At 41.9% G+C, this 24,314-nt stretch overlaps 1 long non-coding RNA gene across 13 annotated transcripts in view; it reads right to left on the bottom strand.

Annotated features, from left to right (window-relative positions):
* LOC103678386 overlaps positions 1-24,314 on the bottom strand; it is a 99,547-nt gene that overhangs the window by 30,807 nt on the left and 44,426 nt on the right. For 10 of the 13 annotated variants that reach the window (XR_005838828.1, XR_005838829.1, XR_005838822.1 and 7 more), the window contains one exon: positions 3,499-4,144. This is a non-coding gene — a long non-coding RNA (uncharacterized LOC103678386). Of the gene's footprint in view, positions 1-3,498; positions 4,145-22,254; positions 22,978-23,184; positions 23,902-24,314 lie in introns of those variants that run through there. The other 3 variants (XR_005838831.1, XR_005838832.1, XR_005838824.1) reach the window with 2 other exon arrangements.

Raw genomic sequence — 24,314 nt, 5'->3', positions numbered from 1 at the left:
TTGTGGTTTTAGAGTGTGAAGTTCTCTTTCCTCACATTTGGATTTTAATCAAATCACTCATTCAAGTCAGACTGCTGAACACCTACCAATTTTTAGCGGCTCAAATTACTCCCATTTTGAGATGGATTAAAACTTAAATCATGTTGAAGGACATCACCCAACCAGGTAATGTACACGTGTGTGGGGGTGGGAGGTCGCAAATCTGGATGATCTCACAATGGAAACTATTATATAGCAACTGGTCCCCACACCCAACACGTCTGCACACATCCATGGCCCAGATTTGATCTCTCCTGAGACCACAGCAGTGCACTGTTTGCTCAAGCCATGGATAAAGGCCAAGGTTTTTACTATGATTGGAAAGGGGCCTGGGCGCCATCCTAGCCTCATGCCCTGCCCTCTCCCTCCAACACTCACATTGTGCTGCATAATACAGAGCCCATTTTGAATTCCTAAATCCTTAAAATCCTTTACCCCTGAGCTTTTGTGCACACTATTCTCTTTTGATGGAGGTATGCTTCCTCGCTTCCTCAGCCTGTCATCTCTTGCATTTTTTCCTCCACCCCTCATTTGAAGTATCACCTCACCCAGGAAGTCTTTGATGATGACAAAAGCCCATACAGATGCCTTTGTTGGGGTTTTCCAAGGCTAATCTCTAGTTTGGTGTGTCTCTTCTACGGGATTATAAGTGATTTAAAGAAAGAGACCTGTGTTATTAAACTTCAAAACCCCAGGACCTGTCATAGCACCTGAAACATAGTTGGAATTCATTAATTCAAGCAAGTTGAATGAGCAGATGAGTCAACAAAAGCCCAACTAGAGGAGAGGAAAAAGGAAGGACCAAATGAACATCAATGACATTTTTAACTTTAAGACCGCTCTAGACTTGTGCTGGTCTGCTCGTCTAGCCCTGTGAAATACTTTCCAAACTCTCTTACATATATTGCCCACGTGGGACATAGACATCCTTCAGCTTCCTGTAAGGACACTGACGCTCAGAAAGATTTTAAAGATTGGCCTGAATGCAAGCAGGTACTTGGTTACAGGGTGGGGACTGGGTCTTCTCACACTCAGTCCCCTTCCTTCCACTCGGTTGCCATGTGTTATGTGCTCCGGAAGAGCTGCCTCGGGAGGAAGGAAGGGGTGATAGGAAAAGAGTCTCCCCAGAACAATTCTTTGGACACAAAACCTTTCCTTTAATAAATGTAGAGAGAAAGCGTCTCTTTGTAGTTTGAGTCCATGTAACCTCAGAACAAAGTTAGACCACCGTGCTAATTGAGTTGGAGGGCCAATTGTCAGGGAAGAGGAGGGGGAGATAAATAAGCCTTGGTCATGGTACCAGGGTTCCAGATAGCAGCTCAACTAGAGCCATGCCCAACTGTGGGATCCCCCATGGAACTGCAGGCAGCAGAAACTGACAATATACATGGGTTTATCAGCAAAGAGGGAGTTCAGGCATGGGACACAAATCCCAGCCAGACCACTTAGCTGCTACCACAGAGAGGTCCTGTGAACTCAAGCTGTGACTGAAAAGATGTGGTTGGAAGTCCTTCTGAGGCATTGACAGTGTCCAAAAAGCCGTATCTACAGAGGAAAGGGTGGAAAGGCCCCTGAGGTCATCTGATGCAGAGAGCCTCAAGTGTATTTTCAGTTATTCCCTAAGCATAAGAACGAAACTCCTAGGTCTCTTTAACATGGTACTAAAGTCCAGTGACTCAGTGACCATGTTTGCTGCACAGGAAACTTTGGAACAGAAATTCTCTTCTCATTTTGGAAGAATGGAATTCTTCTATTGTTTGGTTGAAAAAACAAAACAAAACTTGTGTTGACCGCTCATTTTAGAGGAAAGATCTGAGTGAGATATGGGGCCACCTGACTGTGAGGGAGTTCCTTCAACTCCAACAGTACCGCGGGCTGTGCACAAGCTCCCGGAACTGACCTTGAATGCTAGCACCGACTTTATCTGGAAGCACCAAGACCATGTTTGTTCCCTAGTGAACACAAGAAGCTTTTGCCCGAGGAACCTCCATGGGAATGAGACATTAGGATTCTACCTCCAACCTGTAGCTAACTGATATGACATTGGCCATCCTGTTTTATCTCCCCGGACCCCAAAAATCTCATCCTTCCACCCACGTATGGCCTTCTATAGCTCTACAGTATTGAGATTTTGATGCATTTGTAAAATGCCTGAGATATTTACTTAAAAAAAAAAATCACTCAGAGAGACACTGCAAGGAATGGATGAGTACCGGTAATTGTGAGAAACAGAGTTTGTCGTGGGGCCAAGAACAAATCCTTGCAGACTCCTTATCAGAATGAAGAAGAAAGGAAAGGAAAGGAAAGGAAAGGAAAGGAAAGGAAAGGAAAGGAAAAAAAAAGAAAAGAGGAAAGGAAGGAAGGAACCCTAAAATGATCCAGATGTTCAAATGAGCAGACAATATTTAAAGCAGATATTATAGCTATGCACAAGGGAGGAAGGATGGAAGGGAGGGAGGGAGGAAGGAAAGGAGAGGGGGAGGGAGAGAGGGAGGGAGGGAGGAAGGATGGAAGGGAGGGAGGGAGGAAGGAAAGGAGAGGGGGAGGGAGAGGGGGAGGGAGGGAGGGAGGGAGGAATCTGAATTTTCCTGCTGTTGCTATGCTTAGGCCTATAAATGTTTTATCACCTGTCTGTAAACGTCCCTTAAAAGGTGGTCAGCATCAATTCCAGCCAAGGACAGTGTCTTAACAGGCTGTTACATCCACTTATTAACATTATTTTGGTATCACTGGGGACACAGAATTATCATTCTTTGGCATATGGATTAGAAGTGTTTAATTTTTTTAGAGACGTTTATATTGCGTTATTCCTTCCTCTTTTTTTTCTAGTTGAAATTCATTAAATTAAATCCATGTTGTTTTGTCCCTCTACATAGCCATAGTACCCCAAAAATCAAAATCATTTACTACCTACTTGCTTGCTTCCAAGGTCTTAATGTTAAACATTGCAAGCGTAGGGTAGCCTGGCAAAATGTTGTTAGCTATTTGGAGACCTATACACTAGACACATCTTGCAAACAAATGGATAAATAATATATGAGTGCCCCGGGTCCTTCGTTCACCAGGTTTATATGGCAAAAAAAAGTGATACGGAGGACCGACAGTAACTTTACAATATGTAAATACCTACATTGGACAATTCAGGCACAAAAATATATTGTAACTTGGTGCTTATATAAACTTACACTTTATGCATTTCCATTGTATAAGTTAACACATTCCTTGCTTTCTACATTCTCGTATCTCCACCTTGTCTTTAAAGTATGGCACAAGATATCAAGAAAGCATTAATCTACAAAGCTTAAATCCTGTGTTTGTTTTTACCAGCCATCCCAAAGCAGAGTTTTCTCTCCATAATGAGGTCTTTCCTAACGGGCTGACAGAGTATTTTTAAATCGGCTTTGACAAGCTTATTCTGAGACTATTCCCGAATGTATGCTTGTCTATCTCTATACTCACCGTGGATACCACTGTGAGCTCTGGGTGGAATTCTTTACATTTCCTCTTGTTCACTATCAACAGCCCGAGCTGCTGAAAATGTTTCTTAAGCTCGCGAAGGAGACTTTAGTGGTGATTTCTTGGCTGGGCATGCTCTGTTTTCTCACTTAAGGTGAAGGAATAGAGATGAAGCATCTTTGTTTAGCTCCACAATGGATGATTTTCCAGCCGTATTGTTGCACTGTTGCATTTGGAAAGAGAGTTCTGGAAATCATTTCTTGCTGTATTTGCAACTCGCTTTGTATTTTCAGGGTTTTATCATGATGATTCAAGGCAGCTTTAGAATTAAAATGTGGACACTCACTCCTGATTTTCCTAAGGCAAATCTAAAAATTTCCACCCTGGTCACTGAACCAGCTCCTCCTTTACGCGCGCAATCAACCAAAGGTCAGGTTTACGATCGTGTGGTTAGCGCTTGAGTGATGAAGACCATGGACGCTTTCCAGTCACTTAGGTTTGAGGAGTTTGCAATTGTTCCAAGACCTACAGGCTCTAATTTACCTGACCTTCTCCTTCTGCCTCCTTTTTGATAGCAAGACATGATTTGTTTTAGTTCGTTCAACTTCTCTGGAAATCACAGAGGCGACAGCATGGGCTTTTTTCCGCCCTGAAAAAAAAAAAAAGTCCATGTTGAGAGTATGTCACTGCCCATATTTGGGCTAGAAAGCATTAGAGAGTGGTATTTTCTAGTAAGAGTTAGGTTTTAAAGAATGGTCTGGCTTATATTTTGAAAGACATTTCTTTGGACTATTTATTTATCAGTTTTCATTTGCTTCTGACTCTACCTCCGACCATCATTCTGGTTCTTCTTTTCCTTTTTTTTTTTTTTTTTGAAAGATTTTATTTATTTAGTTGACAGCCAGCGAGAGAGGGAACACAAGCAGGGGGAGTGGGAGAGGAAGAAGCAGGCTCATAGCGGAAGAGCCCGATGTGGGGCTCGATCCCATAATGCCGGGATCACGCCCTGAGCCGAAGGCAGATGCTTAACGACTGCGCCCCCCAGGCGCCCCCCTCTTCTTTTCCTTTATCTTCACTTTCCCTCCTATGCACGCTGGACTACATCCCCGTCCCACATCTCCTTAGGGGCATCAGGGATTTAGGGAGTCAGTGTAAACTATAGGAGAGTTCTTTCCTCTAAAAATGCGCTTTCAGGGCGTTGTTGTCGAGCCCCTCCTGCAGCTGCCCCTGGAGCAGACAGCTCACGAGTCTGTGCAAGAACGAGTAAAGCCAGAGCTGCTGCGCGACACGATGCGCTGTACACGGAAGGAATGTTGAAATAAAGAAAATGGAAGGAATCCAGGGGTCCATGTGCCAACAATGAAGGGCATAAGCAATTGCACAGGTGAGGAGCATTGGAGCAGAAATGGTTTTGTTTTCGTAACTGTGTTTCCTATTTAACTGAATCAAACTAACGTATAGGCTGGATTCCTTGCCTGGGGCTCCCAGTTTCAATTCATCAGAGAGAGAGGAGACACCAAAGACATGAGAACAAGATGGCGGGGGCAGAGGATGGGAAAGAGGGAGGGGCCAACCAAGGCCCAGATAAACGCGGCCCAAAGGTGGGTGGGCCAGGGAGGCAGGTGTTCACAAGAGCTTCTATGGAATATCCCACTCGTGCACGTGGTCCAGTCAGGTGGGCTTTTGGGATTCCTATCATCCAACTTAATCTGTTGTATTCCCTCTGTCCTCGTCATCTGTGCTGGGCTTTAAGTGTAGCTTACTGAGTCGTGTGTTCCGTATTGATGGATTATGTTTGTGTCCAAGGCTGTGAAGGCCCATCAGAATTCCATTCAGGTGTCTTGTCGTGGGCTCATCAACACCTGGCAGGTTTGTTTTTCTATCCTCCGGTGTGATCCAGGCAGATCTCTGATGCAGAGGGGCAGGCCCCACATCAATAGCCAGGACCAAAGGTAAATGCACGGGTGTCACTGGGGTGTGATTTGCAGGTGGCAGGGTACGGGGAAGGAGAATGTCAATTAAGTGCCGTGCAAGTGTGCTGCGTGCATGTATTCCTAGTGCGGTTTGTAATTCCCAGGGCTTTTCGATGGTGAATAATTGACACCCCGGTAAGGCGGATCGCTGTAATTGTCCCCATTTCACTGAGGAGGAAATTGTCTTGCACTCTGGAAAAGCTCATTTATGCTCTGTGTATCTTTGCTGCATACCCAGGTACTTCCCAGGGGTGCTGTGAGGACCAATTACTAATTATCGGGAAGAGCTCTTATGCTCTGATGAGATCCTTTGGAATGCAGGTATCTGTGAAACACAGGTGAAACCTTGCTAATGTTTTCTGTAACAGATGGCATCAGGCCAGGCACCTTTGGTCATCGGATCAGCACAGTCCGAACTAGATGGATAAAGGAAAGAGGATCATAAGAAGGATGTGGGGGGGAGAGGGGCACCCAGCCACGATTCACATCTCAAGACTGGATCAGTAGAGAAACTAACTTGAGCTGACCCTCCCATTACAGTGATAAAAAAATCATAGAAAGTTAGAAAATTTTAGAATTGGAAGGGTCCTTATAGCTACCAGTTATAAAGCAATGATGATAAAGAGTTGGTGTAATATCCTTAGAAATGAGTGAGGTGACCACATTGCAGTATGTCACAATGCAAATGACCCAAAGGAAGAAGAGTGGCAAGGTAAAATTCAGTGCCCTGGGGTGCTTGGAGTTAACCAGGGAAGAAAATTAAGAGAAGAGTTTGACCACAGTGCTAATAAGAAGTGATAATGGACCAAATCCTTGGATTGTCTTATGTTGGCTGGTAACATGGTGGCTATGAGCCAGTGTTTTTCTCATTGGTACAATGGGATGAGTAAGGGTATGTACTCCGTGAAGATGTGGGGGAAAATGAGGGAGGTGATACCGGTCAAAAAGTGAGAAGACTCACTGACGCCTAAGAAATTATCGATAAATCCACTGTTTCCTCATTGCAGCTGTTGCTTTGCTCCCAGCACGAAGTAGGAGCTCAACAGTATTTATTGAATGAATGCAAAATTAATCTTTTCTGTAGGTCGTTTCTCTGCTTTGGTGTAGTAGTGTTGGAGAGTGAAGGAGGGACATAGAAATTTTAGAGATGGGCTGGTATCTTATGAATAAAGACAAAAAAAAAAAAAGAAGAAGAGAGCAGAAAACTTTTCTTCATGTAGCAGCATTAAATCCCTTATTCATTTCCCAAAAGCCAGCCTTCCTTAAAGCACCTTCTCTTCTTCCCGCTCTATTTATTCTCCCTCTGCTGCCACTTGGTTTCTCCCCTTTCTCCTGACTCTACTCACCAAAGTCCTCAGGGCTGCCTCCATGGCTGAATCAACAGTCATTCCACAGCCCTCCTTTTCCTCAACTTCCCTGCTGCACCTGACACGTCGCTGGCCACTTTCGTAGTCTCTCTCTTTCTCTCTTGGTGCTTTTTGTGATCCCCTATCCCTGGGTTTCTTTCTTTCTTTCTTTCTTTCTTTCTTTCTTTCTTTCTTTCTTTCTTTCTTTCTTCTTTCTTTCTTTCTTTCTTTCTTTCTCTTTCTTTCTTTCTTTCTTTCTTTCTTTCTTTCTTTCTTTCTTTCTTTCTTTCTAGATTTTATTTATTTATTTGACAGAGAGAGAGCACAAGCAGGGAGAGCTGCAGAGGGAGAGGGAGAAGCAGACTCCCCGCTGAGCAGGGAACCCAATGTGGCACTCCATCCCAGGACCCCGAGATCATGACCTGAGCTGAGGGCAGACGCTTAGCCGACTGAGCCACCCAGGTGCCCCTTGTCCTCTATTTCTGACGGCTCCTCCTGCTCAACTCCTTTATAGTCAACCACCCATGTTATTGGTGTCCAGGACTCTGATCCTTGCTCCCCTAATCCACCCTGCAGAGGAGCCCCTGGACTCTCCAGCCTCATGCCTGCCACCCCTTCCCTCCCACCTGTGACCTGAACTTCTCCTAGTTCCATGAGCTACGCTGAGAGTTACCATCTCATCTTTCCATTGGTCTCATTTCTGGTCACCTTCAGTTCAGAGTGGACTTCTCTGACCTTTGCACAACTAAGTCCCACTTGCAGGAACTTCCTCCATTATAACACTCAGCCCACTTTCTCGTAATGACTTGTAAGTGTCCGTATTCCCTGAAGAGCGGCCACTGGTGTCCCGATGCAGTCCGCTCTAGGCAAAGGTTCAGAGCAGAAGAGGTGAACAGGGAGAGAAATCCATCCTGTACTCTGTGATCCCAGGAGTGGGGAGGCTCTGCCCGGAGGCTACGTCTTTATCTACTTTGCACAAAGAGAACTTTTAGGCCAACAGCAGCCCTATTCTCTAATACCTTGAAAGTTTAACGAAAAAGAAACTGTCTGTGGTGGCCACCACTGAATTCTCAGCTCCTATCACAGTGCCTAGATTCTCTCTAATAATCATAAAATAAATTCTCTCCATCACTCTGTTCTAAAACTGCTCTGTCCTCTACGGCCATCCCTGACCCACACTATGGCTACTGAGCACTCGAAATGTGGCTTGAGATGTGCTCAGCGTATGTTATGTACTGAGTTTGAGACCTAGCAAAAATAAATAAATAAATAAATAATAAATAAACGCAGGGTGTCTTTTTAATAATTTTAAATGAAATAACGTATTATTGTTTTAAATAAAATGTATAATTAAGAGTACTGTGACCAGGGCACTGGGTGGCTCAGTCAGTTAAGCGTCTGCCTTTGGCTCAGGTCATGGTCCCAGGGTCCTGAGATCGAGTTACGTGTTGGGCTCGCTGCTCAGCGAAGAGTCTGCTTCTCCCTCTGCTCCTCCCCCTGCTTGTGCTCTGTCTCTCTTTGTCAAATAAATAAATAAAATCTTTAAAAAAAAAAAAGAGTACTGTCACCTATGCCTTTACACTTTCGTGAATGGCTACTAGAGAATTTGCATCCGAGGCTCCCACTAGGCTTCTACTGGACGGCATCATCCTAGATTTCCTTCTGAGATGCTGTTTTATATGCAAGCCCTCACTAAACATCTAAATAGCTCCAGCTGATGTCCCACGGCCACCATCCAAGTCAACCAAACTGAATTTATCGTGTTTCCTAATGATTTGCACCACTTCCTTGGGCGTCCCTGGTCACAACTCACCCAGTCATCTAAACCAGAATGTTGGCATAGTCCACAACTTGTTTTCCCCCCATAAGATGACTCTTCCTCCCATTTGCCTTTTCTAATCTATCTTTCACAATGCTATGAAAATGGCCACCAGACTCTCCAGTATAAATCATGTAATGAATGACTCCCCATCAGCACCATATAAAAGGCCCTTTTTGGCAACACATAATATGAAACAGTCTTTCGTGATGATCGGGTTGCTGTCTTCTGCTCTACTCTGTCCAATCTTAATTTTCTACTAGCCTTCTCTGCTTTGTTCTAATAAAAAGAGCCGCTTACAGGGTACGTTCCAAAAACATAGCCCCACAATACTTTCTTGTTCTCATTTTATAGATGGAGAACCTAAAGCAGAGAGACTAAATAATCCATTGAGCATTTCGCCTAACTACGTGAGAGAGCTGGTACTTGAACCCAGACCACCCGACAGGGCATCTGTCCTCAGCCAACGGGTTCCGTTTCCCTCCCGCACTAATGAAGTCATTGCTGTTCTCTGAGTGCCTCAACACTGCTCGTTCCTTTGTATCTTTGCAAGGGTTGCTCCCTAGGCTTGGGAATATCTACCACCCCTTCATTACCTCATTGCCAAAGACATCTATGTGGAAAGTTAGCAGACCTTCTCAGGAATATGTAGTAGTTTTCCTGTGTGCTCTCCTAGCTTTAACAACATGTAAATACTAAGGGTCTGTCTCATTGGGATGATGTATCTTTTCTTAGTTTTCTAGTATCAAGCACAATGCCTAACACACAGTTGGTTCCCAGTGCATGTCTATTGGGTTTGGGGCTGCAGGAGGTGGCTGGAGGGGACACTGCTTTGGACAGAACATTGTTGGCCAGATGGTGGTGAGGTTGCTGACCGAGTTGACCTGGTCTGGACTCTTGAGATTGCCAATGCTCATTTGAGAAATGCTAAGTTGAAAAACACTGGACCAGACAAGAGTCCCGTCTTAGTGTGGAGGTATTCATTCATGGGACCAGTTTTGACAGAGAGTCATAGAATTTCAGGATTGTATTAGAGCTCAGACGATTTAATAGCCAAAGTCCTTAATTGTACATAGAAGTAAATGGAGACTACAAAGTGTAAATAACTCATCCACAATAATATTGCAAGTTACTATCAGAGTCTGTACTTGAACCTGACCTCCTGCCTGCCAACACAGAGCCCCTGGCTCTTTCTCATGGACACATAAATACCTGCATGATTTTATACACACACACACACACACACACACACACACACACACACACACACCTCTTCACTGTTAATGAACTGATCCAAAAATGCAAGTGGTTCTTACCTAAAACCCAGAGCCACTGGTGGGAATAATCAGGGCTAATAGAAATTCAGTGATTTATACAAAATATCTCCTCATGTACTTCTATACTTTACAAAGAAATGTACTACTTCACTTTCCCTGGGACAGGGAAAAATCTGTCCAGCCAACACCTTTCAAACCAGTCAGTGCAAAGAAATGAGGTTTACTCCATTTTGCTGACTTATTTCTTTCAGTTTTCCACTACTTTCATAATTATCACCATAACAGCAGTTAACGTTTTTGTAATAATTATTCTTCACCATGACTTCTGCAAAATGCTTTACCTGCCTGCCCACCTTCGATCCATACAGCAATCCAGGAGGTAGATCGCTAATACAATTTCCCATTTTTACAGTGAAAGATTCTGAAGTCCAAAGAAATTTAATAAATTCCACAGGGTCACAGAACTTTTCCGCGGCAGAAACTGCAGTTGTATTTAAAGGAAACCTGACACCAAAGCTCAGGCTCTGAACCACTAATCTAGTCCATGTGTCTTCAACACGGTATTCATTCTCTGTTTCAAAAGATGGAATCACGGAAATAAAGACCTCGAAATTATTTAGATTCTGTCTGGTCCCTACGAATTATCTGGTAGAAGCACAAAGTAAGGTCCTGGAAAATAAATGAATCAACCTCTTCTGGACTTACTACTCTTAAAATGCTTTCCACATTTTTCTAAATCACACTAGAAAGTGCTTCTCAGAGTGTACATGGTAAATAAGGATGACTGACTTTCACAAATTCTTCCACAAATACATACAACCCTGTAAACACATGCATATGCATGTATGTATATCAAAACCTAGTCTATGTATCTCTAATAATACAGACCCTTGGAATAACAACCAGCCTGTCAAAACATAGTAAGAGGACCACATTTCGGAGAGAATTACAGTATCATTACCACTGACACGGGTAGAATAGATGAGTGTCCCTTAACTACTGCCTGTCAGGGCCCACTCCTATCTTAGCACCCAGTTTAAATAGTACTCAGCCAGCTGCCTGTGGATTTAGCCAACATTGCATGTTAATGCAAGAGTCTGATTGCCCAGATGGTTATTTCTAGGCTCTTAGTCAAGAATAGTAACTGAGCATGGGTCTAAAGCATATCTGGTCTACACGCAGGCTAGTGGCTTCTTGATTTCTTCCTAGATCCCTCTTCTGTGCCTCCTGGGCATGTGGCTGGTAGCTGTTTGACCATTTCCACCAGGGGCGGGAAGAGGGGACCGAAAGGACGGGACAGCCATCGTTGAAATCGGTGAAAATCTCCACAATACTTCATCCCTCTCCTTGCTGCTATTATTGCATATGGAGACTCGCCTCTATCGTGAACCCCCCTAGAGTGAGCGTTCTCCCCTTCTTTATAGATCCCATGTGTCACCAGCACAGTGGCTTTGCATTTAAGAAGCAAAGTCAAGACTTGGTGAATTGAGGCAGCTGCAGAACAAACAGACAGACTGAACAAACCAACCCCCAAGGCTCCCCCGGAGTTCAGTGGGAGGAGTTCTGGCTTTGAAGCCGGGTAAGCCCTCCGTGTGCCCCAACAGAAGAAACTGCTGGTATGCCGTGAAAAAACCAGACCTCCAGGACAATCCTTCTGAACAATTCCACGTGTGACAAGAAGTGGAACCACCTTAGTTTTTCATAGAAGCAACTTTCCTTAATAATTCTGGTGTTTTATTTTAATAAACCTAGTATTTTATTTTATTAGGATGAAAACCACAGAGGTTGTGAAGATGCCATGCACCTTGTCTGCCTGGCATAGCTCAGATTTCTGGGCGTCCCTCCTGACTACACCCCTGGAAAGAGAATTCCACTGCCTTGTAGGAGGGCCTCCCTTCCTATAAATTACATTAGTTCAGCCCTCATTGCCCTTCCTGGTGCTGTTTCAAGAAATAAACATTAAGGAATAAATCATCTCAAGCCTGCTTTCCTGCTTTGTTTATCCGACTTCTTTCCTCCACCAGCAACCTTTTCTAATCGTTCTACTCCCCCAAAGCAGAGGATTTTTACAGGGTAAAATTGCTCATTTCCACTTCGGCATTTTTTTCTTACATTTGGAATAACTTGGCTCAGCTACTCTGACCTTGAAACGCAGCCCTGCCCCCCTACCAAGAAATCAGCAGGAGCCGTAAAGTGAAGAACACGGAGTTTCCATTTCTTTGCAAATCCATATTTACATGGAGAAGGCTACGCTGGGTCCCAAGGCAAAGGGACAGCCTATCCTCCAAAAAGAATGATAGATAAGGATTAGGTTTAATACTGGAAAACATTTAGAGACGGAATGAAAGACTGCATTCATGACAGAAATAAAAGGGGCCATTCTTTGGCAAAACATAAAACAGCATCTGTTGAAACAACTCAAGTTCTGAGCTGCTTTGCATGGCGTCCTTTGTTGCCCAAGGATGGCAGCATCTCTCAGGCCTTTGAGGACATGAAATGATGACAGATAAAGGACCTGTGCCAAGAAGCAAGGAAAAAAAGGAAAACACAAGCCTCACATTTTGATGTGCAGCTACTTGATTCTCGGCCATCTAGAAATGCGGACGGAAGGCTGTCAGATGCACTTACTGAACCGCTTGGTAGCCCTGGGTGATGAATTTCCAGTTTCGCTCTGCTCTGTCAGAGTGCAGGGCACATTACCAGAGCTTTCTGGCGCTGAGGAGGAGATAAAGCCCATGTGTGTAATCTACTCCAGGTGTACCAAAGTGGGCTCTCTGCCCTCTTTCTTTGGCTGTGGACCCCACTGACATTGTGGTGTTATATAATCTCTTTTTCAATAAGAAATATTCATAATAACATAGCCCAGAAAACTCCCAAGTACCGTGTGTGTGTGTGTGTGTGTGTGTGTGTGTGTGTGTGTGTAGCAACAACTCTCATTTCTGTATTTTTCACATATAGTTTTTTGGCATAAGATAGGGAAAACAAAAACACTATCTTGACATGCCTTAAACCAAAGAACTAAATAACTGAGGTCTCCTACCACTTACAGATTATTAACAAAGCTTTTAATATAATATATGCAACTAATCATAAGTATTATTAGAAACACAGCAGATGGACTTCTTCCTTTCATTTTACTTCAGGAGAGTTCTTTTTTTTAACTTTAAATTCAATTAATTAACATATAGTATGTTATTAGTTTCAGAGGTAGAGGCCAGTGATTCATCAGTTGCATAGAACACCCAGTGCTCATTACATCGCGTGCCTTCCTTAAGGCAGATGGACTTTTTAAATGGTCAAGGTCATTGTCACTTGTGTAGTGTTGAAAAAAGTAGACACAAGAGACAGAAATGTTTTGATAGTTCACATGTATTCAAAAACACTTCAGGTACCTCTGATAAAGAAATAAATAACATTTTATTTCTTTAACAAATGAGGTAGCTAATAGAGTCTAACCATGCATGCCAAAGGGAAAAATATGACTTTGTTCTACCGCAAGAAGATTTTATGGCTTTTTCTTCTGGTGTTTGAAGCATGAAATATGCCAGAGGTAGTTAGTTGCTGTTTACGGTACCTGTGTACTCTATTAATGAGTTGCCAGTTTTTACTTCCTATAAAGAATCCTTGTAGTAAAGCATTTACTTACATATTTAAAAATTCCCTTAAATATGTTCTGCATTTCCAAAGAGGCAAATTCCAATGGTCTTCATTAAATGCTGTTTCCAAGAATCTGTTTTGTGTAAGTCTGCAGTTTAGTTGTTCACGGTAGCTTAAAGGTTGAGAGACAAGCCATTTAATTCAAACCACGATTGACAAAGGAGAATTTGGCTTCACTTGTTTTAAAGATAGATGGTGGGCCCCCGGGTGGCTCAGTCGGTTAAGCATCTGCCTTCGGCTCAGGTCATGATCCCAGGATCCTGGGATCAAGCCCTACATCAGGCTCCCTGCTCAGTGGGGCTCAGAGGGGCTCCCTCTGCCCCTCCCCCTGACTCTCTTGGCCCTGCCACAATGGGTTCTTAACCAGTCAATCAGGAATCACTTGATCAGCACTAGCTAGGTCACCTGCCTGGTAGACCCCTGCCATCCCCTAAAGGAAGGTAATTTTGCCATAAACAATCTGTTTTTTTGTCCAGAACGACTTCCTCATTCCTGCTCCCTTCTACCTATAAAAGTTTCATTTTTGTACAGCTCCTCAGAGCTCCTTTCCACCTGCCACATTGGATGCTGCTGATTCACAAATCCTTGACTAAAGCCAATAAGATCTTTAAAATATACTCAGCTGAATTTTGCTTTTTAACATGGATAACCTAAAAGAAGGGGTATGAGTCCTAACTCCTGAGACCTTACTGATAATGATTCTAATTTTAATTTCATTTTGGCTTCTCTGATACAATATAGGAGGTGATAAGACATTAGAAAAATCTTTGTGAAGCCTTGCCTTGATGGAAAGAGGTTATTTTTGTTAATCAGACTCAAAGAGAGCAGTTGAGGCATCAGGGCCCATATATAAAAGGTACTTTAAGATTTCCGGTTCCATGATACAATGGAGTGGTTACCCAGCTGGAGGCTCAGTTAATCTTAAGAACCATTCAATGTTGTTACGGAGGTAGAAATTACTGGTAGGTACTGCAGGGGGGCGATGTTGAGACAATGTGACTATGGGGCAGAATTCGGAAAAGGCCACAGAATCTATTCAAACTCAAATGTAGCCTCCTAAGTATGTGAGCAGAGTTGGGAACTCAATTCCCACAGGCTGCATGTCCTGGAAACACGAAGAAAATCTTATAGCCTCATCTCGGGGTAAGGAAACATCATTGCCTACCTCAGCCAAATGTCTTCTCTTCCTTGTGGGCATTCCTCATGTCTAAAGGGGAAAAAGAGAAACAGAAACGTATCACCTACCTTCTTCCCTTCACTGCTAAGAAAGAATATCGTCTGAACTTAGGCAGAATGGTTTCCCTACTCAAGAAGAAAGAATGAAATTTCTCTGTTGTTCTACCCAGTAAAGCTTAACTTGACTTTTTATCAGGGACCATTTTTGCTAATTATTCATCTGAAATGTACATCAGTTGAGGTGAAAGGTCCACTGTTTGGTTAAAGGTCTTCTCTCCTGCCTCCTTCCCAGAGCTTTATGTAAACATTCATAACAATTTTTACTATTAAACTTTTGAAGGATTCCAATAGACTGTCTCTTGAGGCAAGGTCTTCCAGAAACTTCCTTCTCTGTATGAATAGCCTACAGAACATGTGCAATATTTAAAAATTAATTGTGTTGAAAATGTTGGAGTTCAGTGCTTAGTTTTACTTACATCAAAACTAAAAGATCAGTGGATTTGGAAGGTCAAGGAAACCATCTGGGGCTGAATGAGACATGTCAGGTCCCAAACAAGCCTCTTCAGGGCTCCACCAGCTGCATAAAACCATGGTGACATCCATTTTCTCTTGTTTGATCTACTGAGTAGTTTCCTCCCAGTATGTTCCATATTTTATAAGAATTTGTTCTCCTTTTATGAAAATTTACTAAAACATTAACAAAATATTAGAGAAAAAGAAGAGCATATAGATGACCATGTAAATAATAGAGCCAGTCAGAGGGGGGACACATAGCACCTCCCAACCTAGCAAGGCCCTTAGCCTGAAATAAATTAAATTAAAGCCCTGTACTTTACGTATGTTATGCCAGTTAGTATCGCTAATAATCCTGTGAGGTGGATATTATTATTTTAGATTTTAGAGATAAGGGTCTGGGACTCAGAGAATATAAGAAACCAACCTTGGTGGCTGCATGGTGGAGCGAGAATCTCAGTGCAAGCCTTTAATTCCAGGGCCCATATTATCCCTTCTCTACCATGAAAGCTTCCCCCAGCTGGAGCGAGTGAGCAAATGTCCCATGCAGCTACTTTAACAAAACTGTGTTTCTCTGATTTGAGGTTATTTCTTAAGAGTTCGCTCCCATCAGATATCTCTGTTCAGAAAGCCCTGGGCAAAGCTACTCTCATATGTAATACTTATAAATATTCAAGTTCAATTTCTGGACTGGATTATTTGTTCTTTGGGTGTTGAGTTTGAGAAGTTCTTTATAAGATCTTGGATACCAGCCCTTTCTCTGTAATGTCATTTGCAAATATTTTCTCTGATTCCATGGGTTGCCTCTAAGTTTTGTTGACTGTTTCCTTTGCTGTGCAGAAGCTTTTTATCTTAAAGAAGTCTCAAAAGTTCATTTTTGCTTCTATTTCCCTTGCCTTAAGAGACATGTCTTGCAAGGAGTTGCTTTGTCCATGGTCGAAGAGGTTGCTGCCTGTGCTCTTCTCTAGGATTTTGATGGATTCCTGTCTCACATTTAGATCTTTCATCCATTTTATCTTTGCGTATGGTGTAAGAGAATGGTCCAGTTTCATTCTTCTGCATGTGGCTATCCAATTTTTTCCAGCCAGATGTCCTTCAATGGATGAATGGATAAAGAAGATGTGGTTCATATATACAATGGAATATTACTCAGCCATCAGAAAGGATGAATACCTACCATTTACATCAACATGGATGGAACTGGAGGGTATTAGGCTAAGTGAAATAAGTCAATCAGAGAAACACAATTATCATATGTCTTTACCCATACGTGGAACATAAGCAATAGTGCAGAGAACAATAGGAGAAGGGAGGGAAAACTGAATGGGAAGAAATCAGAAAGGGAGACAAACCATAAGAGACTCTTGACTCCAGGAAACAAACTGAGGGTTGTGGAAAGGAATTTAGGTGGGGGGGATAGGGTAACTGAGTGATGGGCATCAGGGAGGGCACGTGATGTAACAAACACTGGGTGTTATACTCAACTAATGAATCGTTGAACATTATATCAAAAACTAGTAATAAAAAATATTCAAGTTCGAGAAACAAGTTTCTGGGATTCAGGTTTGCCTTTATCCACAACCCACTTCTTCCTCGGAATCAGGTCTTGGGGCAGTTTCAGGTACACAGAATACCTGCCTGACCTGGGAAATTTGTCATTACAGGAAATGTGTTCACTAAGGAGCCAAGTTCCCTCAGTCCTGGCCTTCAAGGGCCAGTGAGGGTCAGAGCAAGGCTGCTCTGGATTATTTCCTCAAGTTATTCCATTAAAGTTACATGAAACCTCAAGAAATGTCAAAAAGCCTAGAAACACAGAAACCTGTTTCCTAATGCTCTCAAACAATGGTATTAACCTAAGCAAAAGAGGCTCTGATAGGAGAAAGAATCAATTGTGTAGCCTTGTCATGCCTTCACAGTTAATAACACAAAGGGTATATTCACAGTGGAAAGGTACTTTCCCATTCTTTCAAAATAGGGGACAGCATATCGCAAGACGTTTTACAAAGAAACCCTTCCTCAGAGGACTCTGCAAACTACGGGTTCAAGAACCAAATCAAAGTTTCCATCCATGAGCCTGATTTGTCCTGTCTCTCGGAAATTCTAATTGACTATTTGCACCATGTACTATAACCTACAGAGGGAACATACTTCTTCCTTTTTCCTGTGTGCTCACCTTTCAGTCTGTGAAAGGATGATTCCTTTCCAAATCTGAAATTGGAATATTTATTCACCACAATTGCTGCATTTGACCCAGAATTTTTCTCCAGTCATTACCTTCCAAAGAGTTTTTCCCCAGTCTATTAGCTTCCAAGCTCTTCCTCACATCCAAAAGCTGGTACAATTTAAGCTTCTGCCTCCTGCTCTTCATGGACTCAACTTTTTCATCATGTCCTCTACCTCTTCATCAGTGAAACCCAAAGTGAGTTCGGAATCAAAAGTATGTAAAAGATAAGCTAATGTTCTGTATCATGGCATCATTTTATTTGCAGAAACTAAAATATTTGAAAGTGAGTGCTTCAAATCGTAGCTGACAGAAATTGACAATAAGTGATGGAGAACAATTTTGAATGTTAGAACAAACGATAGAAAAGGATGGAACTTCCTGGACAGAAACTTTCTGCATTGGAAAACTGGCCATCCTTCTGGAGAGGAAATGATGCAATTTCAACAACAGGGCCACAGGAACTGCTTGGTTGTCCTCCCTCTGGAGACCAGTGGGATTTTGTGACCATGTTGATTCGAGTAGAGAGCAATTACATTTAGATTCCTTCTTTGATTAGTAAAAGTCTTTTTAAAAATATCCTATGTATGCACTTCATCGAGATGTTACACAATGATTATTTTGTGATGAAGTTTCAAGACAAGCAAATGTGGGTAGTTGTCTCACTTTGGTGTCTTTAGCTCAGGGACCCTGGAGAGAAGCTAGTTTGTATATTAGCTTCACAGTTAATGCCCCGTCAGAACGGAAGGTTTGTGTACAAGGCTAACTCGAAATACTCCAGGTAAGCAAACATTATTCCCAAACTATGCGGCAAATTGAGATTTCTGTATTGTGTCCCAGTGTGTGATAGAGTTCTTTCTCACATTTTGGCTGTATCTGTATATTACATGTGAAACAAACCCCACTATTGCCTCTTCGTATTGACCATCCTCACAATTGATATAGTTTGTTGTGTGACTGATTTGGTTTCAGCAATTGTTACTTATTGACCGAAATGAGTGGATCCAGCTCACGTCATGTCCCAACTCGACAGTGTACAGTTAACACCTAATTTGGAACACATACGCCTTGATTATGTAATCTTATATTTTGGCGATTGACTAGAAGATGGGCTATTTCCATAAACTTGAACCTACAGCTAATTACAAAACACAACAAACTTCAGACTACAGAAGCTTCTGATTAGTGTCTAAAAGCACAGAATAAATGCCCCTTATCAAAGAGAGGAAGAAGAAGTAAGCAACTCCTTGATTTTGAATGCATCGATCCACCGATTCTATGATGGTTTGCTCCGAGGAAATATACACATTTTTAAGTCATTCTTAAGCATGTGCCATCTTCCAGAACATCTTTTGAGACTGGATAACAACCTTTCCCAAAGCTGCCAAAGGAAGATGTCAAGGAAAGAAGAGGGCTCCTTGCCTCCAAATGTGGGAGGAGACCTTAGAGTCCGCTTAGTAACCGAGAAACAGAACACTCGGATTGTACGTGGATAGTTGGCAGTTGGCTGCTACCACCAAGCTTCCATCCAGGGGTAACAATTAAATATTTCAGTGAGAAACCTCTTCACTCGAGCAGAAAGGATCAGTTTGGACATCATTACAGTGTCAGCTTTTCTTGGAAAGGGCAGGGCACACACATGCACACTCACTCTCATTTGCTGTTTGTTGGTTTTTATTTTCTTTCCAAACTGCTCACCATTCTGTGAGCAAAACCTTCCTCTTCCTGGTTCTCACATAAAATTGTGGTTGGTTTGTGCTTTTCTCCAAAATGCCCATTTGAATATTTTCAATGACTCTTCTGAAACAATAAAAACTAATAATTTTCTTTAGCACTACATTGCAATATTTATGGAAAAGACTCTGTGTTTGACAGATTTGGACACTGAAGAGGAAAAGCATTATTTCAAAGGCAATGTGTAAACAGAACGCAATTGGTAAGCATCCTGCGTACAATTAAAAGACCCTATGTCTATTTGACCTTGGGAAAGTCAAAGGACCTAAACACCCCATAATAGTAATCTCCCCAGTGTTGAAACACTCTTACTCCCTGTGGGCCTGCATGTCAGCCACAACAAAGTCAGCCTGCCAAATGAATATTAACAGTCAACACATTTAAAATTGTTACAGGAATTTAAAATATTTTATTTTTTAAGAATTTACTTAAGCATCAACATTATTTTATTAGCTATTCCAACCTAGATAGTGATTTCAATTGTATAAGAGAAATGAAGTCATTGCTGATTTAATCAGCACCTCCATGTATTGAGATTATTTTAAAAAGGAGTCCAGGGATGCAGCCTCAGTCAGTAGAGCACGTGACTCTTGATGTCAGTGTTGTGAGTTCGAGCCTCATGTTGGGTGCAGAGATTACTTAAAAATAAAATTTTTAGGGGTGCCTGGGTGGTGCAGTCAGTTAAATGTCTGCCTTCAGGGGTGCCTGGGTAGCACAGTGGCGTGGCTCAGGGCGTGGTCCCGGCGTTATGGGATCAAGCCTGTTTCTTCCTCTCCCACTCCCCCTGCTTGTGTTCCCTCTCTCGCTGGCTATCTCTATCTCTGTCAAATAAATAAATAAAATCTTTAAAAAAAAAATGTCTGCCTTCAGCTCAGGTCATGATCCCAGGATCCTGGGATCAAGCCCTGCGTGGGGCTCCCTGCTCAGTGGGGAGTCTCCTTCTCCCTCTCCCTTTGCCCCTTCCCCAGCTCATGCTTGTGCTTATTCTCTCTCTCTGAAACAAATAAAATCTTTTTAAAAATAAATAAAATAAAATCTTTTAAAAATAAATAAATAGAGTCTAGGTAGATAAGGTAAATTCAACAAATTAATAGACTATTAATCTGCATTACAAAACAATAGATAGGAAACATTGTATGCTTTTGAAAGCCAAACGTAAATGCCCAGAGACAGTTACATATACATCTAATTATTTCTTTCTGTTTGTCTGTCTGTCTATCCATCTATCTGTGGGTCTATCTCAATCTGTTCAATTCACTTCCTGCGCATTACTCACCCTACCGAAGCCTCTCAGGTATTAGAATACCTGAAACTACCATTCATCCTCATTTTTTTTAAATTTATGTTTTATTGAGACATATATAAAATATACAAACAACATCAATATTAGAAAGGAGTCACCCATTTTATTTTATTTTATTTTTAAAGATTTTATTTATTTATGCGACAGAGACACAGCCAGCGAGAGAGGGAACACAAGCAGGGGAGTGGGAGAGGAAGAGGCAGGCTCCCAGCGGAGGAGCCTGACGTGGGGCTCGATCCCATAACGCTGGGATCACTCCCTGAGCCGAAGGCAGACGCCTAACGACTGCGCCACCCAGGCGCCCCAAGTCACCCATTTTAAATCACAGATAAGCAATACATTGAACTGCTAATGGTCAAATTCAGATAATATTGGATGAAAAGAGGCTAAAACATATAGCATAACAAAGGATTATGTTGGCAGACTGATTCTATAGCAGGAGTTCTCCAAGTGTGGTCAGGGAATCCCTGGGGTTCCTAAGACACTTGGAGGGGACCATGAGGTCAGAGCTAATTTCATAATAAACTAAAATGTTATTTTTTCTGTTTCATTCTCTTTCTTTCCCAAATGTCCAATGGAGTTTTCCAGAGAGCACATGATGTGCAAGATCATAACAGACTGAATAGAGAAGCAAATCTAAGAACCCAGCTGTCTTCTATTAAGCAAGACAATAAAGAAATTTTTTAAAAATCTAAAACCATGCCATTCTGATTCTTTTGTGTTGAACAAAAGATAGTTATTTTTATAAGAATATTCAATTATGTCAAAATGTAACGGGATTATTTTAAATAAATTAATGATTAAATATTGACATTTTTCTCTCTTTTAATTTCTAATATAAATTATTGACAGGTATAACCCACATTAATAGAAGCTTTGGGGGGGGCTGCTTAATAATTCCTAAGTATGTAAAGGGGTCCTGACACCACAACATTTGAGACTGCTATTTTACCACTTTGAGATCTCAGTTTGTTTTTAAAGCCTTAGTTAGTAATTTCACAAGAATCAAAATGAGGACGGCACTTGCTATAAAGGACTCTAAAACTACTCTTTAGCAACACTAGATCCCTATTTCTTGTTGTATCTGTTGCTGATCAACAAAGTACCGCCAAAAGAGTAAAGGCAAATATCGTTTTTAATATGATTCATTTCATCTCTTGCATTCCTGGCCAGGTGCTTTTTCTGGACCACTTTGTATGAACGCTCATGTAGTAGGAGACATCTTGCTTGGTGTGTATTATGAATCCAATATACATTCGTTGACTTGATTTAAATTAAGGCTACTTCCACATTTAAGTTTATTTGGCTAAAGTGTGAAGTTTAGTCCTTGCTTTCTTTTGTCATCACCATTTTGGACGGGAAAACTAGATTGGCAGACCCTGGTGTCATGGGAAACAGAGGACTCTACCGAGCCACCCTGAGTGGGTTGACATCCTGGGTCTCATACTTGCTCCCATATGAACATAGACAAGGTCTTTATCCAATCTGAGAGTAAACTGCCTCATCTGAAAGTCGGGGATAAAAATAATACTTCTTCGGTAATAACTTCGTTGTGATACACATGCGTGAAGTTAACACTTGTAAAAAATTTAAAGCTAAACTTACATGTAATAAGTGTTATGTGAAGATGTCTCAAAATATCTAATTTCAACTGCCATTTGAAGCAAGTGCATGGATACTGATGATTTGCTTTTGAGAGTAAATGTGACTATTTAACACAAATTCAGACACCTATTTAAGTAAATTCAACCATTTAATTCCGAGTTCATCACCACCACTAATAGTTAAGGGTAGCAAGTGAAACATGAGTAACAACACAAATACACTGATAATACAGAGAGGAAAATGGCAGGAAAATGCGGATCGGAACGTAGACACAAAAGCTTAGAAGCATGGTAGAGAAATTCGAACACATTCAGCTAGCAAAGCATCCAAAATGCAGTAACCGACATGGTTTACTTGGGCGATAGACAGAAAGTTCAGCCAAGCCTTCTAACTAATCTATTTTTTAATGATGTAAATGTGGACATTGTTTTTAAAGTATCATTAACAAGTATCATCTTAAGAGTGTCTTTGCAATTCTAGCTACTCTTCAAAAAATGTCTTACGATGATAAGTACATACAGTCGTGTAACGTAGTCCAACTAAAAGCAAAGGAAGGATTAGAACATTTCCAGGGCTCTTTTACCCTTTGGCTTCCACCATTTCATTTGGGTTGATTTTCCAACTCATATCTTCCAACAAGATAAACTCTCCCTTCTACTTGCCAGACTCTAAGTCCCAAAGATGTGGACATAATGCAGAAGGGATGGACTGTACTTATCAACGTTGGCGCGTGCTCAGCATCCTCCAGCTTCACGGCCATGCCAGATAGCCCAGCCTCTGAGCTTGTTTACAGCCAGCAGTGGTGCGTAACTTCCAACTGGATCGTTGCTTTGCTTTGTTCTTTTCCTTTAAGCTGATCTGAATTCAAATAATTAGATGAAATAGTGCATTACCAAAAAAGATGTGTTTATTAGCTCTGGTGAACTTGTCTCGTTATTCATCTTTTATTCAAATAAAAGGCGATCAGGGAAATATAGAAATATAGAAATTATAGAAATATAATTTTTTTTAACAGAAAAGGTGAATTTCCCTGAAAATGGGTTATAGACCAAAATTTGCTAGCACCTCATCACAAGTCACAGGATGGAAAGTCCTCCAGTCTGTCCCATGTTACCCAACTGCCCAGGGAGGCAAAGAGCTCCCTCATCTTGTTGATTGTTTCACCCCACAGAGCTGAGTGCTGGAGAAGCACATTGAACTGCTTCATATCATTCATTTTAGGTTTTCAATAGTGAAAATATTTTGCTCTATAGCTCTGCCTTTAAACAGGAAAGTTTAAAATCTGAAAGAGACACAGAAATATTGAAGCATGAGTACTTAGGCAGAAAAAATCAAGTTTTGAGATTAAAAAACAGGGTGTGAAATGAATTACTAAACCCTAACATGTATTTTTTTTCTCCCTGTGGACGTTTAGGCAGGTGACCGCCAAGTAAGGCAAGCGCATTTCTGCGATAACCATCAAATGCCTTGCAGTTTGTTTTGTTTATCACCAGCCACCTGCCGCGAGCACGGAGGGTCACTCTGTTCGGGTTTCCATAGCAGTGAGCTGCAATGCTTGGGGCACAGCCCAGTGTGCCTGGCGGAGCCATCGGGGGACATGGCATGTGGGAGCTGCTCATCCCTTGGCTCTTGAACTGTTGCCAGCACAGCACGTGTCTCCTCCTTCTTCTCGTTACCGCACTGACCTGGGTCCTGCTAGAGCTTTCTTTCCATGCAGAACTGTCCATCGTTTGCCTGTGGTTCTGCAGGGGACAGGGATCAGGCCCGTCGTACTGTTTTCACCTTGTGTGACAGGGAGAAGGTCCATTTTACAAAGCGATGTTGTAACAATCAAGAACTTTGCATCTCCCTGTCCCCCTTAATGTCACTCATAAAACCAAACCAGATGAAACCTCTGCAATGCACACTCTTTTGCCGACATTATGGGGAACAGGCTAGACCACCCAAAATGAGCGGGGGTGGAAGAGAGCCATCATTGTTCCTTCGAGGAAAAAAAAAACTGTTTACCAGCAGTGATGGGTAAATCAAAGAAGAATTTGGCTCTAGAAGAAATAGGAAAAAAAAATTCTGAAGTTCTATGAAGTATCTGAAGTAAAACACTGATGGTAGAGACATGAACTAATCAATAGTAGGAATCGTCTCCTGGTTCGGATTGGCACGAGGGTAAATTTCCCATGTTAAAGTTGTATATGTAC

This window comes from Ursus maritimus, unplaced genomic scaffold (assembly GCF_017311325.1).
Source record: "Ursus maritimus isolate PB19 unplaced genomic scaffold, ASM1731132v1 scaffold_30, whole genome shotgun sequence".
Classification (NCBI taxonomy): domain Eukaryota; kingdom Metazoa; phylum Chordata; class Mammalia; order Carnivora; family Ursidae; genus Ursus; species Ursus maritimus.
Note: the sequence above shows the minus strand (reverse complement) of the source record. Positions and strands in the feature narration are given on the sequence as shown.